The sequence below is a fragment of the Arvicanthis niloticus genome, chromosome 12, assembly GCF_011762505.2.
Source record: "Arvicanthis niloticus isolate mArvNil1 chromosome 12, mArvNil1.pat.X, whole genome shotgun sequence".
NCBI lineage: Eukaryota > Metazoa > Chordata > Mammalia > Rodentia > Muridae > Arvicanthis > Arvicanthis niloticus.
The window spans coordinates 77161205-77180734 of NC_047669.1; the positions used below are offsets into that span (position 1 = coordinate 77161205).

Here is a 19530-nt window from a genome sequence, read left to right on the forward strand (position 1 = left end):
CCTGTGCGTGGCCGTTGCTGTGCTGTAGAGGGCCCCTGGTGCCAACAAGTCCCCAGCCTTTGGGAACACCCTTGACTGTTAAGAGACATATGCTGCTAGCTCAGATCTCTAGTCTCCTCCTCCTTGACCTAATTCTGCTGTTAGAGGCCGATCCTGAAAGGTCAAGCACAAGGGCCTGAGTCAAGTAGCTCTGAGGTGTCTGGGAGCAGTGGCCTGCAAGAACATGCAATTCTCCTCAAGCCCAGCACTGTGATGGAGGTGTGAACATGATATCCCTGTGCCCCTGAGATACTGTATGTTTTCACCTGGAACCTAAGGGTGGACCCTGAATAACTAAGGTATTTGAAGGTCACAATCACCCAGGAAATGTTGGGAAATCCCATCTGTGAGGTTATCACTAACCCCACAAGTGGCATCCTTCCATCGACCTTATGCCTCACGAGACCTTGTTCCATTTCACTGACAGACCAAAAAGTAATTCATAAGGAAGCAAAGCCCAGGCACCAGCCTGTCTCTTTACTCAGCTTTTTCTATTCCTCCGTGCCCATAGCTTTTCCTTATCTGAAGTTGTCTGAGACCAGCTGTAGCCCAGCTACATGTTACACGGAATATTCTACTTCATAAATTTTAAATTGCGTGTTTTTCTGAATAAGGTGTAAAGACTTGTAGCATCCTGCTATAACCCTTCCTGGGCACAAGCAGCCCTTTATCTTGTGTGTCTACACTGTACTTTCTACCTGTCTGTTAGTCACTTATAACCAGTTACCAGTTCAACACACACCAGTGCCAGCCTCAGATTCATGCATCCGCCTCTGTGTTTTTAGAGCATTCCCACACTACATGGGAGAGCTGCTGTATCTCATTACAACATTCCCACGGGAATAATCTTGCCCAGTGGACACTGGCAATTTCAAATGACCTTATTGATTATTAATGAGAAGAAATGCCACTGGCATTTAATAGAAGGGCAGGGAAGCTGTTGGCACCGTGCACCACACAGCTTCAATGGACCATGGTCCCAATCCAAGGCAGCAATAGATGGAAAAGAAGAATCTTGAACTTAAAAAGAAAGGGTAATGGGAAAGACTTCACTCCAGAAAAAAAGGGGGGAACAGGAAAGGTGTCTTGGTGGATAAAGATCAGAGTTTAGGTCCCCGGAATACACATGGAGTCAGAGGCAACAGCATTCCCATGAATCCTGCTATTCCTGCAGTGAGGAGATGGATGGAGACACATCCCAGCTTAGTATCAGTGAACAAGGGACCCTGCCTCACACACGCCATGGCATATGTGTGCCTACACTCAAGAACACACAAAAAGACCCACAATAAAGCTGACCTTGTTCCTTTCAAAATTAAGACAACTTCCCCTTGGTTACTCACTAGAAACAAGTGAGTCTCTATTTCAGTCCACAGAGAAGCTATGGATCATGTAGCTGGTTGTTTCTGACACATCACAGACAGTGAAGTGTCATCTGTTGTGTGTCTGGAAGAGACTCCTTAGAGCTAACAGAGTGAGCAGACAAATAGCCCTCACCCCCTGGGGTCCCCGGAACTTCTAGAAGCTAGAACATTGCAGAAAGGTCCACCTTGTGGTTTGTGATTGGCCCCAAGGCTCAAAACTGTAAGGACTCTCTGGAATTATGAATTCACTTTTGAACTCTGCCCCCGTACCTGACCATGACATTCCCAAATTCCGCTTTAAAATATCCTTAAGAGTTCAGTGTAGTTCGATGGTAGACTGAACACCTAGCAGGTGGGAGACCTTGGGTTCAATCCCCAAATACTTCAAAAGTGAATTCAAGACCCTTAGATATGTCACAGAAGCCATTGCAGAGCTGTTACGAGACTTCATATATTGCAGGCCTTCTCTCCATTGCCACAGAACATGGCTGTATTTGGAGTTAAAACATTTACTGAGGTGATCCGGTCAGAATGAGGTCATTAGTAAGAGCCCTGATTCAGCACAAGTGGTGTCATCTTCAGAAGAGATCAGAAACCAAATATGCTCAGAGGGTTGACCATAAAACTTCCAAAGCTCCCTCATCCACGTTGGCTACCCTGTGGCTAACATGTTGGCTACCCTTCTCACAGGGGTGGTTTACTGAGCCCAACCAAACAGCGTCCAGTCAGTGAGTATCTCTCAGAAAATGTGGCACCCAGAACACCTGAGGTGCTCCAAGGACTTATTAACCCTAAGACTGGCAGGGCCTTGTCCCTTACTGACAGAGCTTGTCTTTCTCCTTCAAGAAACCAAGACCGTAAAGAACACCAGGCTCCTGCTACTATTGTTTTTCTGGTTGTTGAGGCGAGGACTAATGAAGACCCTCGTGATGGTTGGTTTTGACGGTCAACCTGCCATAGTCTAAAGTCACCTGAGAAGAGAGTCTCATTGAGGAGCTGTCTAGTCTTGCTTGACCTATGGGCATGTCTATGGGGGGATCTTGCTTGGCCTATGGGCATGTCTATGGGAGAGTGTTGCTTGACCTATGGCATGTCTATGGAGAGTATTGCTTGACCTATGGCATGTCTATGGGAGGGAGTATTGCTTGTCTTACTTGATGTGGGAAGATTCAGCCCACAATGGGTAGTGCCAGTCCCCAGGTTTGGGTCATGGACTGTATAAGAGTAGATAAAGCTAGCTGGGCACTAAAACATATTAATTTTCTCTCTGTTCTTTATAGCACATGTTACTATATGGATGCTCTTTATGTGGCCTTCCTAGCTGGGCCAAGCTCCTGTCAGCTTTGAGTTTCTTCTTCTGATGGATGATAACCTGGAATGGTGAGTCAAATAGATTCTCCTTCTGCTGCGATGCATTTTACCAAGGTGTTCATCACAGCATAGCAACTACACAAGGCAACCTTCTTCCTCCTACTTCAGTGGGATTGGATGTAGTGGGGAGGGGTGATTTTGAGACTGAGAGAAACATAATGGCATGGTGGAAATCCAAGAGGAAATGAAAGAATTTCCTAATCACTGTTGAATCAAGATAAAGGTCTGACTGGGATTAGGTACCATCAGCCATTCTAGAAGAAATATTTTCTTTCAAAAGCAACACTTGTACATGTTTGAAGTTAAGAGAAATCATCCTCAAGATGATTGTGTTTGGAAGAAAAACAGAAGAGATCCCACCAAACCAGGCATAAGCCAAGTCAGGGTCACAATCCATTTAGCAGTGCTTAGGTCTGTAGTAGGTATCCCCAGACACCTCCCGTCACTTAGCTGTGTGCAAGCATATGTGCATGTGTGTTTCTGTGTGCATGTGCACATGTGTACATTACATGCATGTGTACATGTGTATATATGCATGTACATGTGTGCATACATGTGTGTACATGTATGTGTACATGCATGTGTTTGTGTGTGAGTGTGCATGTGCACATGTGTACATTACATGCATGTGTACATGTGTATATATGCATGTACATGTGTGCATACATGTGTGTACATGTATGTGTACATGCATGTGTTTGTGTGTGAGTGTGCATGTGCACATGTGTACATTACATGCATGTGTACATGTGTATATATGCATGTACATGTGTGCATACATGTGTGTACATGTATGTGTACATGCATGTGTTTGTGTGACTGTGCATGTGCACATGTGTATATGTGTGCATAAATGTGTATACATGTATGTACATGTATGTAGACATTTGTACATGCATGCACACATGTGTGTAGATATGTGTACATTTGTGTATGCATGTGTGTACATGTATGTTTTGTGTGTGTATACATGTGCACATGTGTACATGCATGTGTATGTGTGTGTGTAGGTCAGAGGCCAGTGTTAGATATCTTCCTCCTCAGTTCCACCCATTGAGCTTGAAGCTGTCCTTTTCAGTCAGACTACCCCATGAGCAAGTCCTCAGACCACTCCTGTCTCCACGTCCCCTGCACTGCAGTCACAGACATGCTCTGTCACACCCAACTTTGATTCATGTGTTGGAATTAAACTGGGGTCCTCATGGTTGTAGTGCAAGCACTTTCACGAACCGAGTCCTCTCCCTGGCTCTGCCTGCACATTCTCTGTGGGATGATACGGTCCCTAAGGGGAGAAGTGGTCCTTGAGGGATGAACACGTTTTAACCACTTATCCAACAAGGTTGTGCTACACAGTATTAGCACGTCTCTTGAGGGATAAATACAATAGAACATAAATTGGTTGTTTGTTTTTCCTAGAGAGCCCTTGTGTTACACAGCCCCCCATTTCTGTAACAGATGCTCTGTGATACATCAGCTTCTAGAACAAAGGCAGCTCATGACCCAGAGTAAAGCAGCACATCCTGGCAGCAAAGTGTGACAGAGTAAAGCCAGAAAGCTCACACCTGGAACATGAGGAAAAGAGGAAGGGGCTGGTGTTCTCCCCTTCTCTCTCAGCTTTGTGCCCGTGGTTAAGATGTGATCTTTCAGCGTTTTACCACTTGCTGCCTCCGCCTCACCATAATGGACTCTTGCCCCTCTGGAACCATAATCCAGAATAATTTCTTCCTTAAGTTGCCTTTGGTCATAATGTTTTATCACAGCGACATAAAGTCACTAGCTCGTGAGGATAATAACATTGCCCCTAAAGGACAGTCTATCCTATAAAGAACAAACCAGACAAAGAAGGAACCTGTGATTGCCTCAGGAGTGGCAATGTCCGCAGGTAGGTATATGGGAAATGTCATAGTAGGTGGTGGTAAAGCTGTGGTCAGACTCTCTGATCTCATCAGAGGCTGATAAGTATCTGTTATCAGCTGGTGATTAACTTCTACCCTCCTGGAGGAAGAGGTGGAAACAGTTTCACAAACCCATGCCCCACCCATAGACAGATGTGTAGGTCAGACAAAGAGTGTCAGTATATATGTTTCTTCTCAGTTGCTCACAGTAATCCTGATACTAAGGTGGCATGGTTCGGGGTGAGAAATTCTACCACCTATCCCAGGAATATCCAGATGATACTGACATATTTGTCAACTGTTATAGAGCACAATGCCTGAGAGTGAGCTTAAAGGAGAAGCATTTACTCTGGCTCACAGCTTTGAAGGCTTGTGCTCAGCTAGCTCGTCCCTTAAGGCTTGCAGAGCACATGTTGGAGGAAATGGTTCACCCCGTGAGAGGAAGTGACTGGAATCCCACAGTCTCCACCAAGGTCATATGAACTCAGTTGAACTAAGACCTCCACCAAGCCCCATCAATAAAGATTCACCACCTCCCAATAGCACCTCAAACCGGGAACCAAGCCTTCTACACACAAGTGCTTGGGAACACTCTTAAAACACACTATATCACCAGGAGGCTCTCCACCACCTGGTCCTTAATTTAATAAGTGCTGAGACTCTTTTGCTGTAAAATGCAGCATATTCATGGGACCCAGGGATTGGAGCCTGGGCTGATTGGGACAATGAGGGACAGGAACATTAATCAGGGCCCCAAGCCTTGCAGCAGAATTCCAGTGCTGGAGCCCATCACTGTCAGCCTGGAGGGCAACAGCATCAGTAGCAGACAGAATAATAAGCCAGGGCCTCAGCCCAGCTTGTATGTTAGGAGTGCTCCATTGGGAGTGCACCACAACACTGAGTGCTGATGGGTGCTCCGTCAGACCCCAACTGCAAAGTCTGCTCTGGATGCTTCCCAAGGGATTTTTATTGTTGAGGAAAACCTTGGATTAAAGGGTTAAAGGTATTTGATGTGAGTGGTGTTACAGACAAGGAAAGTTCCTGAGCTGGCCACAAGGCAACAAGCATGCAGCATGCACAGTGCCAGGGCTTGGAAAACCCCAGGCAACATGCCCTAGGTCAGACCCCATCTCCTGCTGAGGTTTGCATCACTCTGAAGGCAGATTATGCGCCTGCGGCAGCCACGTAGAAGAGTGCTGTGGGGACTGTGTGCACTCAGGGTACAGTTTACATTAGCTAGCTCTTTTCCCACTCCCACCCAGAAGATTCCTTCTCCCCTAAAAGCATGCTTTTAAAGAAATTGCCCCCAAACAGTCACCACGAACTCGAATACTAACAAAACACATCATTAAGCACGTATACGACTTCCTTCCAGGACATTCCGTCCAGATGTGGGAGACGCTGAGAGCGTTTATTTACAGACCACCCTCCTCACTACCCACGTTCACCCCTCACTTTATTAAATTGCCTTCAGGCAAAGAAATCAAAGTCTTCGGCACAGAGAAGCTAATTAATCAATAGCTGGTTCTGAAAGCAGAGCCGTGATCGTAAGACATTTCTTCGTTTATACCCCATTCTACTTTTACTTTTCATTGTTGCGGTGACAAAACCAAGAAGGGAGGAAGGATTTATTCCGGCTCGTGCCTCGAAGGCACAACCTTCAGGGCAAGAGCTTTAGGCAGCCGGTCACAGAGAATGTGCAGCCAGGAAGCAGACTGTGGTTGCTCAGCTCATCGGCTCCTTTCTATCCAGTTCAGAACCCCAGCTGATGGGATGGTGACATCAATATCCAGAGAGTGTCTTCCCTCCCTGGATATATCCTCATAGCTGTGTCCAGAGGCATTTCTCCTAGGTGATGCCCAAATCCTGCCAAGTTCAGTCAAGACTGACCACAGCTTCCAGTGCTCCAAGTGGATTGCTCCAGAGGGATGTCTGGCACTCTGAGGAACAAACACCTCCTAGTGGGCACAAGCCTATCCTTCCCTGCTGCTGTCATTCCTATGACTGCTTTCAGAGCACCAAGTTCAGGGTGCTGCGCCTCCTGACTGATAAAAGTCACCTGTGAGTGTGGCTCACAGAAATATTTGTAAATATTTCTAATGAGGTCAGATGGGCCCTAATCCGTGACAGCTATCCTGTCAAGAAGAGAGGAATTCGGATGCGGGAAGGCACAGAATTGAGATGCTATGGAAGGATTCCCTACAAGCAGCAAAGCTGTTTGGCACCTGCCAGACACTGGAGAATGGTGAGGAAGGATTCTCCTGGGGCAAGGAAACAACTGGTTTGAGGAGCCAATTGACCTCCACAACCATATTGATGAATTGTAGCCATCTTAAGCCACTGAGTCTGAGCTTTACACAGTGACCCCAAGAACTCAGTTTAGGGCCTGAAATGTCCCCCTGGGCGATATCATCTCCAAAGCCAGTTAATATTCCTCTTCTCTCTCTCTCTCTCTCTCTCTCTCTCTCTCTCTCTCTCTCTCTCTCTCTCTGTGTGTGTGTGTATGTGTGTGTCATATGTGTGCAGGAACGTGTGTGGTCACCCACATCAACCTTGGGTGTTACTCCTCAAGAGTCATCATCTTGTAGTTTCTGTTAGACATTTGAGATATGGTCTGTCTATGTGGCCCTAGCTAGCCTAGAATTTACTAGACAAACCAGGCTGGCCTTGAACTCACAGAGACCTACCTGCATTGGTCTCCTGAGTGTTGGGTTTGCAGACATGCACCATTATATCTGGCTAACCTTGTATTTTGAGAAAGGGTTTCTTACTGGCCTGGCACTCACCTGTGACCCCGAGAGACCTTTTCTTTCTCCTTAGTGCTGGGAATACAAGCATGTGCCCTCCATGTCTCCCTTTTTAATATGGGTTCTAGGATGGAGTTTGGGTCTTTGTGCTTTCAAAGCAGTGACTTTGCCAACTGAGGTATGTCTGTAGCCCAATATTCTTATTCTTAATAACCCCTCCTTTTCTCCTGCCTGCTTCTTGGGTTTCTACCTCAGCCATATTTAAGATCTAAGTTTAAGGAGTGTTTGGTGGTTTGAATAGGAACGGCCCCCACATGTTCATAGATTTGAATGCTTGGTCTTTAGGGAATGGTGCTACATGACAGAAATCAGGAGGTGTGGCCTTGTTGGAGGAAGTTTGTTACCAGGGTGGTTTGGGAGTTTCAAAAGCTCAAGCCAGGCCCAGTGTCTTTCTCTTCCTGCTGTCTTAAAATTCAGATGTAGAACTCTGAGCTACCATGTCTGCCTGTGTGCCAACAATGTTCCCCACCATACCGATAATGAAACTAAACCTCGGAAACTGTAAGCATCCCCTGTGAAATGTTTTCTTTTATAAGAGTTGCTGCGGTCATGGCGCCTCTTCATCAGCAAGAGGACACTGATTAAGACAGAAGTACAAAGACCCTTTTAGGATCTTACTAACTCCACAAGTCATATCCCACCCCAGATCCTCCCCTCTGTTAACTTTGTGCAGAAAAGCAATTACACGTACACACACGCACATAAACACACACATGCGAGCACACTCACATACAGATAGATGTTGCCATAGTAACCTTTATTGTCAACTTGACTGTACTTAGAATCACCATAGAAACACCTCTTAGCACATCTGTGAGAGCTTTTTCTCAAACAGGTTTATTGAGGTGGGAAGACCCAGCCTAAATATGGTAGGACTGTGCCATGGACTGGGGTCTCAGACTAAGGGAGGAAGCCAGTTGAGCACCAGTGCTCATCTCTGGGTCCTGAGTGGATGCACCATGCCCAGCTGCTTCAGAACCCCAGTGTCATGACCTCCTCACCACCATGGACTGTATTCCCTCAATCTGTCAGCCAAAATCAGCCCTTAATTTGCTTCTTGTCAGGTATTTGGTCCCAGCAGCAATAGAAGGAACTAATCCATAATTATTTCTAAAGCCAAACTCTAGTTGTGTCTCCTGATGGCTCTGACACTCTGTCAGGGCTCCGAGAAGTTAAGACTTCTCCATAACTTTTCCCCCTGAGAAGAATCAACCCCCAAGGATGAGGCAAGTGGAGGAGTGTTTCTTCCCAGGGACAGGATTCACATCCATGTGGGAAGCAATGAGTTCATAAATCCAGGTTCCTCCTAGGTTTAAATATAACCCTGTAGGGCTGAGGCATTGGCCAACTCAGTCTGAAAGCAGCTATTTGTAGTCAGGCGGGGCTCTGCACTTAGAATCCTGGGACACTTACATACATACACACACACACACAAACACATGCATACACATGCATATACATGCATACACAGACACACTCACACACATTCACATATACACACATACACATTCACATACACACACCTCATACACACACACACTGACACATACACAACTTCACTGGGTTGTGAGGCTCTACATACTTACACACATATATACACATGCATACACAGACATTCACATACATGTACCACATACACACTCACACACATTCACATATACACACATACACATTCACATGCACACACATCATACACACACACACTGACACATACACAACTTCACTGGGTTGTGAGGCTCTACATACTTACACACACATATACACATGCATACACAGACATTCACATACATGTACCACATACACACTCACACACATTCACATATACACACATATGCACACATTTACATACACACACCACATACACAGTCATACACACACACACTGACACACATACACAACTTCACTGGGTTGTGAGGCTCTACATACTTACACACACATATACACATGCATACACAGACATTCACATACATGTACCACATACACACTCACACACATTGACATATACACACATATGCACACACACATTTACATACACATACCACATACACACTTATACACACACACTGACACACATACACAACTGCACTGGATTGTCAGGCTCTACACACTTACACATACACTTCACATAATATAGCCCAGCTCTCAAAACTACCTCATTATGAAATGGGGGAAGGGCATCTCCAGCTTAGCCCATTGTATAGATGAGTGAACTACAGGCTCTGAGGGGAAGATATCAGCTCAGGGGTAGCAGAGCTCAGATTGTCACCTCACTATCACGCTACCCCAAAAGAGAGGTTGTGCATGCACTGTGTCAATGTTGATCCTAAAGCCACCTCAGAAGACCACATGGTTCTGTTCATTTGAAAGGCTTTGGTCTTTCTGGCTACTTCAAGAATAAGGAGATGGTGGAAAGCTACTGTGGCAGAGACATGTTCACAAGTAATAGTGTAACACCAAATGCACACTCATGTCCCTTGCTATGAAGCAGGAAAAGCAAGCAAGAAAGAAAGGTACTGTGGCAGCTGGTGTGCATGCACAAAGGTAGACACAGGTGTTCATCAAGGGTCAAGACCTGATGCAAGGAGCACAAGCAGCCCCATGGAGCCACACAAGGAGTTCAGGCCACCCTGTGGAGCCATGCAAGGAGCGCGGGCAGCCCTGTGGAGCCTCCTCTGCCTCATAGGTACAGACAAACTGCACACAAACAGCCTGTAAGGAAGAGCCCAGCCTTGAACTGAGTGCGGTGAACTGAGCTCAGCAGGTTAGGACTTGGGGGATGGGAGTGTTGCTTTGCTTGATTTTGGAGAAAAGCTTCTTCTCAGGCTCAGAGCAGAGGTGCTCAGGGGAGAGATGCAATAAGCCCAGAGCTGACATTAAGGCCATCAAAGAAAAATAGCTTTAAAAGCAAAACAACAACAGTCTGGCTGCCTGGCTGCCTGTCTCATTCAGTCTTGTCCTTCCCTCCCTTCCTCTCTCTCTGGCTCGTCACCTGTGTATCGAGCGCTTCTGCTGGTATCTGTTTTTGTCTCACACAGATGATGTCTCAAAACCTCGGAGGACTTGGAGCAAGAATTCCATTCATTGGCCATGGACACCGTTGTCTTAGCAACGTGACTCAAAGCTTCCTGCCTCACACCTCCACCCTACCCCTGCTCCTGACGTTCTGCGTCACCTTTCATTACTTTTGGCGACACCACAGGTTATTAAAGCTGTGTAATGAACTCAGCTGTGACACGGGGCTGTTCCTCACTGTTGCCCAGTAACCCAGGCAGCTGAAGGTTCTGCCTCTTGAGGGGGGACAGCCTGTGACCGTTGCTGGTTCTTTCTCACACTTTGGACCATTTGAAAATTATGTCCAAATAGCACTTGATGAGATTGTTATGAAAGAGCTAGAGAGTTGCCTACTTCATCTTCTGAAGGGATGAGAATCCCTTTGTCTTCCATGGCACATGAATTTAATGTGAATAATATTGTCTGTCTGTTACTGTTGGGGCTGCTGTAACCAAATGCCTCAGGCTGGGAGGCTTATTGTCTTAGTCAGGGTTTCTATTCCTGTGCAAAATGTCATGACCAAGAAGCAAGTTGGGGAGGAAAGGGTTTATTCAGCTTACACTTCCATATTGCTGTTCATCACCAAAGGAAGTCAGGACAGGAACTCATATAGGGCAGGAACCTGGAGGCAGGAGTTGAGGCAGAGGCCATGGAGGGATGCTGCTTACTGGCTTGCTTCCCCTGGCTTGCTCAGCTTGCTTTCTTATAGAACCCAGGACTACCAGTCCAGGGATGGCACTGCCCACAGTAGACTGTCCCACCCTTGACCACTAATTGAGAAAATGCCTTACATCTGGATCTCATGGAGGCATTTCCTCAAGGGAAGCTCCTTTCTCTGTGATACCTCTAGCTTGTGTCAAGTTGACATACAAAACCAGCCAGTACACTTGTAAATAACAGAAATGTATCTTTTTATTCTGGAGGCCTGAAATCTTGAGACAGAGTCCCTGGGGGATTCTGAATCTGCTGGGGACCCACTTCCTAATAGATATACTTTTTCACCTTGAGCTCACACTGGAGAGGGACAAGTGGTCTCTCTTATAGGGGATCTAATTTCATTCCTCAGTTGCTACTCCCCTTGGTGATCTACTTACCTCACAGAGGTCTGACCTCCCCCTACCATCAGCGTAGGCATAAGGCTTTCAACTCCAGGGCTGGGCAGAGAAGGGACACACGTTGAGATCATTTGCAAAACTGTCTTATTGCTGGACATGTCTGGGGAGAATACAGACTAAAGAATGTTGTACTGAGAAGACAATTCATCTTCCCAATTCTTACCCTAGAGGACAGGGGGAGGGGCACGGGAGATGGGCTTGGGCCCCAGATACATAGGGGACCCAAGTGGGAAATAGATTATACTTTTCTTTCCAACGGCACCTGACTCAGTTCCCCCCATGGCACATGTAGGTGATGGTCCCAAGGACATGCTCGTGATCCTGTGGCCGGGACAGCAACAGTATCTGTCCCTGTGTGCCATGTGTTCCTATTTCATCCTCTCTTCTTGTGGCTAAGCATCGACACTCAATTGTTCTGTGCATTTCAACCTGTTGCGAGCCACCACTAACTGCTGCCCACTCGAAAAGAATCTTCTCTTCCAAAAGCCACACTGGTCTACACATATAAAGATGAGTATTTAAGTGGGGGGGGGGGATCCTCACAGACCCCAGGAGCAGTAGGCTCTCTGAGGCCTATGCCCTCTCCAGTCCAAGAGTCTTGGCCAGGATCCCAGCACCATGCATGGATTCCTACTGTGGAAAGGACCTTAAACCCAACAAGAAAGCAATTGGCTGGCTATTCCCAAAACACTAGTGGGCACAGTCACCACTAGCTTCTGGGTGATTCTTGCTTTGATAACTGTATCTCGGCTTGCATAGTTTCCTTCAAAGCCTGTATGTCTCTTTCCTGCCCTTGAAACATCTTTTTCTGAAATACAGCTCTCACATGTAAGTGGTAAAGAAGCCCAGGAAGTGAAACTTTATATCACTACGTCCACAATTATACACATTTCTACTCTAAGTATCTGGTCACTGGCACCTCATTAATACAAACCTAAGAGAGACTCTGCCAGCTTGCTTGTATGATCCCTCTCAATATGGGTTGGCTGGGCGGGTCTACAAACTTAAAAGCAAGACACTGTCTCAGCCTCGAGGTAAGGGGGAAGCTGGAGACACTCCAAGAATGGAAAGCATTCACGGAACCCTTCTGGCTCTGACAGGCAGAGGCCGTGAGCAAAAACCAGACTGGCAAGAGGCTTCAGGGTGAGGCCAGCAAACAGATGGCAAAAGCATGGGGTCTCAGTCCACAACCCTAGGAACTATACGCTGCTAACCACCAGAAAAATTTAGAAATTAATTTCCTCCAAACCTCCTGGCAGGAGCTCAGCTGGTCAGCTGCATATTTTCAATTCATGAGACCCAGAGCAGAGACCCCACTGAGCCGTGCTGGCCAACCAAGTCACAGGCCTTCGAGAAGACGGGTATTGTGGGAAGTGATCCAACGCCTTGCTTTATCCTGTGGTTCTAGCATATGGTTCTGAGAACCTGCATAGCCTACCCAGCCTCTGGAGCTTCCCACAAATGCTTTCTACCTTATTCCTCCAGCAGAATGGACTCTGTGCTCAACAAGAACACCCTAACACTCCCTTTGCTAGGGCCCATGGAAGCCCACACCTGGACCCCAGCATCATGTCTTGCCTCAGCTCCTTGGGGGCTTTACTCGCTTTTCACTGAGACCAGCTCTCACTATGGTCCACTCAGCCCTGGCTTCTCACTGTCTACTATGTGCACACTTACTTACAACCTGTCCCATTGAACCAGAGGTTCTCAGATGACAATAATATTACTCTTGTCTGCCCCTAAGGACAGTAGGCAATACCCGTGACATCACTGACACAGCCTAGGGACCATGCTAGCATCTCAGAGTAAGGATGCAGGATATAGTATCATGTTTGCAACAGTCTACTCACACTAAAGCGTAGTCTGACTTTTAAACCACTAACTCCATGAGAATAGGGATTTCATTGGTACTACTATGTGCTGGTGACTGGCACAAAGCCTGACACATATTGGGTACTGCCTGGGTATGTCTCCCTGAGTAAAAGCAGGAGTGATGCAGTTCATGACTGAGGGTGTAGCTGTCTGTCTGTCCATCCACACTGGCTTCCCAGTCATTACTTGTTATCTGACCTTTCTCTACCAGAAAACTGGAGCCTACGTCAGCTTCTCTGTTTTTGCTTACCCTTTCGGGTCCAAAGTCATCCTCACCACCAGCATGGGCTCCTGGACTCCTCTAACCTCCTCCATTCACCTCAGTCTACTGTGGGAAGCAGGGGGACCCTGCCTCAGAAAGGATAGCAAAGAGACCACAGCAGGGTCTCTCTCTCCTCCAACCTCCCTCCCTCTACTTCCAGCCTCACCTGACTCTCACTCACACTCCAGAGCTCTGAGCTAAATGGAAGCCATGCTCTCTGTTCTCAGAGGGTGATCGGGGTTCATGCTTTATTTATTCAGACCTGCCTTGTGAAGTAAGTGAATGGAAGAGCCTGCAGTCACCACAAATAAACCCAGACTGGCTGGAAGCATGCTGAGCTGTGAACCACAGGAAGAAGACAGAAGACATGAAAGGGATGGTTCTCGGAGAAGACTTCCTCCCAGAACCTAATGTTCTGGAAAAATCTTCCTAATTAGTCATTAATTGGTACATTATCAGCACCATGTGCCAAGAATTAAGTGGGTAATTCCTATGATTTCAGGAGAACAGAGTAAGATATCATCTTAGCAGCCAGGCAGGGAGAACACCCCTCCCTTGCTCCCTCTTTGCTGCAGCCTGAGGCCTCCACGGCCTCCATCCACCTGTCCGGTGGTCCTCTGAGATTTGCTTGCCCAGCACAGCCCATTCTGTAGGCTGATTTTTCCTCCAGGCCTCTGCATTTTCTCATGTTGAAAATGAGTTTTACCTCTTAGAGGAGGCTATATTGTCTCAGCCTGTGACTCTCGTTGAGCCAATTCCTGTTTGGTGCCTCTTGGTCATTCACACAGAACACTGCAGGTAATTTTAGCAGCCCTAGTTGGTTCTGTAACAAAATTTATTTTAAACGACTATGATTCATCTCTTAATCATAGAGTTCTATTGTACTGTCATTACCAAGAAATCTTAGAATTTATTCTCCACTAAAAATAATTAAGGGATATTCAAAGTTCAACCCTCTGCATTGATCAGAACTTTCTATATTATCAAGACAGCTATAGATAAGGGACTGTCGGTGGGGAAGAAAGGAGGAGGAGAGAGGGAGGGAAGACTATGGAATCAAAAGTTGTGTGTGTGCATTCATGTGTGTGTGACTGTGTGTGTGGTATGTGGTATTGTATAGTATGTGTATGTATGTGTATGTGGTGTGTGTATGTGCATGTGTGCATATATGTGTGCATGTGTGTTCATGTATATGTGTGTACATGTGTGTGTGAGCGTGTGCATGTATGTGTGTGCATGTGCAAATGGGTGTGCATATACATGTATATGCATGTGTAGAGACCAGAGGTTTCTTCCTCAATCACTTTCCCTTGTGTTTTGAGACAGGTCACTAACTGGCCTGTAACTTGTGGTTTGGCCTAACTAGCCAGCCAGCCAGTAGGCTCTAGGGATCCTTCTCTCTCAACGTACCCAGAGCTGACGTGTCAGGCGTGTTCTATACCCAGCTTCACATGGATGCTAAGGATCTGAATTCAGTTCTCCATGCTTGTGTGGCAAGCACTTCACCTGCTGTGCTACCTCCCTTGTTCCTCAGAAGTCTCAGGCATATATATCAGTTTTTCAAACTGCTGACTGAGTCAGCTATGGTCGGTTGAAAGCCAATAGGCTCATACATCTTAAAGTTTGGTTTCCCCACTGATGCACTGTTTTGGGGGAAGTTATGCCTCGATGAAGGAAGTACATCACCATGGGGGTCTTTGAGGGTTTATAGCCTTGCCCACTTCCTGTGCTCACTCCCTCTTTGCATTCTCTGTGTAGCTGTGATGTGATCTCTGGACTTCCTGCAGTAGCTGCCTGCTGCCATGCCTTCCTCAGCATAATGGACATTATGCCTACTGGAACTATAAGCAAAACAACAACAACAACAATAATGACGACAACAGCAATAAAACCTCTTAATTGATTTTAGTCATGTTGCCTTATCATAGCAACAAAAAGTAACTAACGCCATGGCTCAGGTTCTCTGGGGTGGTTTCTTCTTCTTTGGGGGAATATACTGGAATACGTGGGGGTTGCTGTCTCCAGTGTAAAGAATGATTGACAAGGGGGGTGGGGGCTGTAGAGAGGAGGGTCATAGGCAGGTGCAGCAAGCACTCCCACAGGTACACAGGAAGAGGCCATATCTTACCAGGAGACACTCTAACACCAGGTATTGCCACCAGTCTATTATATCTAGTAATATCCAGGCATGGGAGAGAAGAGGCAGAGAGTGGGGGCAGAGGGCTGTGGGTGGGAAGAAAATTTGGATCAGAGAGCATTTGGAGCCTCTTAGAGTTGGGGAAGGAACTTTTCCTGCTCCTCCCTCTTTCTCCACCCAGGTCCTCAGAGACCAAACAAGTTGAGGAGCAGAAACATGGCCCAGGTCTCCAGTGGTCAGTTTCTAGAACAGCAGTTCTCAACCTATGGGCCAAGACCCCTTCGGGGGTCACATAGCAGATATCCTGCATGTGATACATTTACATTGTGAATCATAACAGTAGCAAGATTACCTTTATGAAGTAGCAACAAAATAATTTAATGACTGGAGGTCACAAAGTGAGGAATTGTATCAAAGGGTTTCAGCATCACCACAATGTGAGAAACTATCAAGTCGGTAGCATTAGGAAAGTTGAGAACGATTAAATATCGCTCTAAGCTCTTTCTGATGTTATCGGGTAGATTACTGCACCTGAGACACAAATGATTGATGTTATAAATGTTCTCTTGGATAACCCAGAGGGACCCTGCTTTTCCAGGGTCCGGTTAAGTGCAGGCAGCCTGCAGGAACACATGTACACAACACAGTTTTTCTGTAGGCTGAGAACACCTCTTCTTCCTGAGAGTACCTAGATAGTACTGGAAACTGTGTACCTGACAGTACCTGGGCAGAATTACTTGTTTGCATGACACACTGATACCTATATCTTGATTTTATTTATATTCCCTGAATCTGGGGAGATCTGTCTAATCCCACATCTGTGTTTCCCCAGCTTGATCTTGAAGAGCAGATACAGATGTGGATTTTATACGAACTAGAATCTCCAGGCCAGTCTTGGAATCTGGAACAAACAAAAGCCTTACTGCCTTGAGAAGGAATCGTCAACTTGAGCATCAGTGCTGAGCCTCACTGTTGAATGCCATCACTGCATCCAGAGTTCTGGTCGACCTCCGAATGGAGTTCTCCTACTCTTCACTACAGAGAAAGAATCTAATTTGTACAATTCCTGAAGCACTGGGTGACTTGTGTCTCTATCCCATGTAAAACCTAATCAAGGCCTAATTCAATACACTCTCTGTGTTCAAGGGAGTAGTATTCATTGATTGACAAAGTATAGGTAATAATAGTCTCTCTCTCTCTCCCCCTTTTCCTTTTCTTCCCCTACCCCACCCCACTGTGCATAGGGGAGGGGAGATACACAGATCCCCTCAAAAACAAGAAAAGGTATCAGATCCCTTGGAGCAGGAGTTACAGCCAGTTTGTGAGCTGTCTTGTGGAAGCTGGGAGTTGAGTCTGAACTTTCTGCAAGAGGAGCTAATGCCCTTAACTGCTGAGTCATCTCTCCACCCCTGTAGATCTTTAATTTTTAAATATGCATTATTTCTTTTTTGAGAACTTTCCATATAGTGGCAACTCCTTTGTTTTACGTGCCACGGAATATTTTTTAAATGACAGAACTGTCTTATATTTGTTACAAAAATTTGATTACCACAGGGGAGAGAGAGAGAGAGAGAGAGAGAGAGAGAAAACTGCAAATGATCAGTGCTTGGAGATACTAGAATTCTAAAGACGGTCCTTTTAATTGTAATGAATATTATTGGCAATATCTGATCAACACACCCTTTCTCAGAAACAGCATGACTTGGAGTTGACATTCCTAGGACCTCAGGCACACTTGTTTGGTTTCCTTGTAAACCTTCAAACCTTCAATCCCTAGAGGTAACAACCCTGTGTCTGAGCGTTTCTATTGGCAATAGAGAAACACAAGTTTCACTTCTGATTTGGGTAACAAGAATGAATCAACCGATAACATTCTTGGTTAATGGAAAATTTCATTTGAGGTTGGGAAAAAAAAAAAAAAAAACAGCATAGTGAGTTTCCCTGTGTTTACCACAAAGCAGCCTTTACCCCACCCCGGAGTATGTAAATACACCAACGGTTGGTTGTATACATTGGCACTGTTTTTTTTTCAAAAAAGAAGTTATGTAAACACACCCTATGAAAACTTAATTGCCACTTTCATCATTTAGTCAAATAACAGATGAAAGAGACGGCACACATCCATCCCGGAAGGAGTCACTTTACGACAGCCAGGCAATAGAGATGGTACATTGTGCAATGCGCCCTGCCTCCCCAGTTTATGTGATATTTAGGGTCCCTTTGCTATGCACACCTGCCAAGTATCCTTTGAACATGGCCCAGAAACTCCACCTCAGTAAATACTGCACATTTCTGGGTCTCTCTGTGTGTGTGTGTTTCAGTGCCTGGGTCATGTTTAATAAAAAACAAAAATAAAACCTCAAAAAAACCCAACTGATTATCATTGGGACCAAAAGTTAAGCATCAACTCTGATCTCAAAGTGAAGTAGAAAAGTCTTCCTGGGACAGAAATGCCCCCAAGAGCGACTCCCACAGAAGTAGGAAGCTGTATGTGGCCATCACAGGAGTTAGTCTGGGATTCCACAGCTTCTTACACTGTCTTTTGACTGCACTATGTCCAGAAATTGTCAATACATGCCACACAGTTGGTTGATTTTTATCTTTTCATTTTAACCATGAGGAGATGGCAGTTGAGGGGTGCATACATACCTCCAGGCAGCTGCCCTGTCCCTGAACATCTGTTTCACAGACTCTTCCCTAACCTCACATCCTCACTTTCTGGTGGACTTGGGAAGAGTGACAGACAACCACCACAGTGACTGCTTCCTCGGGAGTTTATGGATTGTCTCTTCTTCAGCCACCTCATGGAAATCTACACCCCAGTTACAAGACATCCCCACACCCAACCCATGGATGCTCTTCACTTTCTTCTGCAAATGAGGCCAGCGATCTCTCTAGTTTTGAAGGGCCAACACCCAGGGAAGTGAGGGTGACACAGAGAAGTGACACATGGCTAGTTCCCAAGGAAATGCAGGCCTTCCCCCTCACCCTCCGGAAAAGACACAGAGGCCAGCTCCTCTCACCATTCCGATGCCCGTCTGCATGTAGCATAACAGAATGCAAGCAGAGAGATGGACATCCACAGCAAGGTGGGCGCAAAGCAGGTTGAGACCACTCCCTGCATGGAGTCTCCAGAGAACTCCTTAGGACCCATGGAGAGAGAGTCTGCAATGCTCAGATTTACTAGTGTCTCTTTTGACTGAGGTAACAATCACACAACAGAAAACCAAACCACATCAAGTGACAGTTCATCACCATTCAGCCAGTTCACGGTCCAAGCACAACCACTGTCTAGTTCCAAGACATCCTCGTCACCCCAGATGATTCCCACAGCATTGAGCAACCAATCCCTAAAGCCCAGAGGCCATAGTTTGCCTGCTGTTTATACATGGGTCTATCTGTTTGGTGTCAGATGTACGTGGAATCAGACAACTTGTAACCTTTACAATCCTCACTTATTTAACGTGTGTTTTCAGGACTTGTCTGCATGCAGCTTGTATCAAATTCCTTTCCTATCTGAATACCATTTTACTACAGTCCATCATCTCTGCGTTTCCAGGGTTCATCTGCATGAAGCTCATGTAATAACTTTCATCTCTCCGCGGCGGCAAAATGCT

At 46.0% G+C, this 19530-nt stretch overlaps 1 long non-coding RNA gene across 2 annotated transcripts in view; it reads left to right on the forward strand.

Annotated features, from left to right (window-relative positions):
• LOC143444109 (uncharacterized) overlaps positions 1-15767 on the forward strand; it is a 57558-nt gene extending 41791 nt beyond the window's left edge. Inside the window, exons 5-6 of one of the 2 annotated variants that reach the window (XR_013113675.1) lie at positions 2684-2783; positions 10512-15767. This is a non-coding gene — a long non-coding RNA (uncharacterized LOC143444109). The remainder of the gene's footprint in view (positions 1-2683; positions 2784-10511) is intronic. The other variant, XR_013113676.1, reaches the window with a different exon arrangement.
• Positions 15768-19530: the final 3763 nt, after the last annotated feature.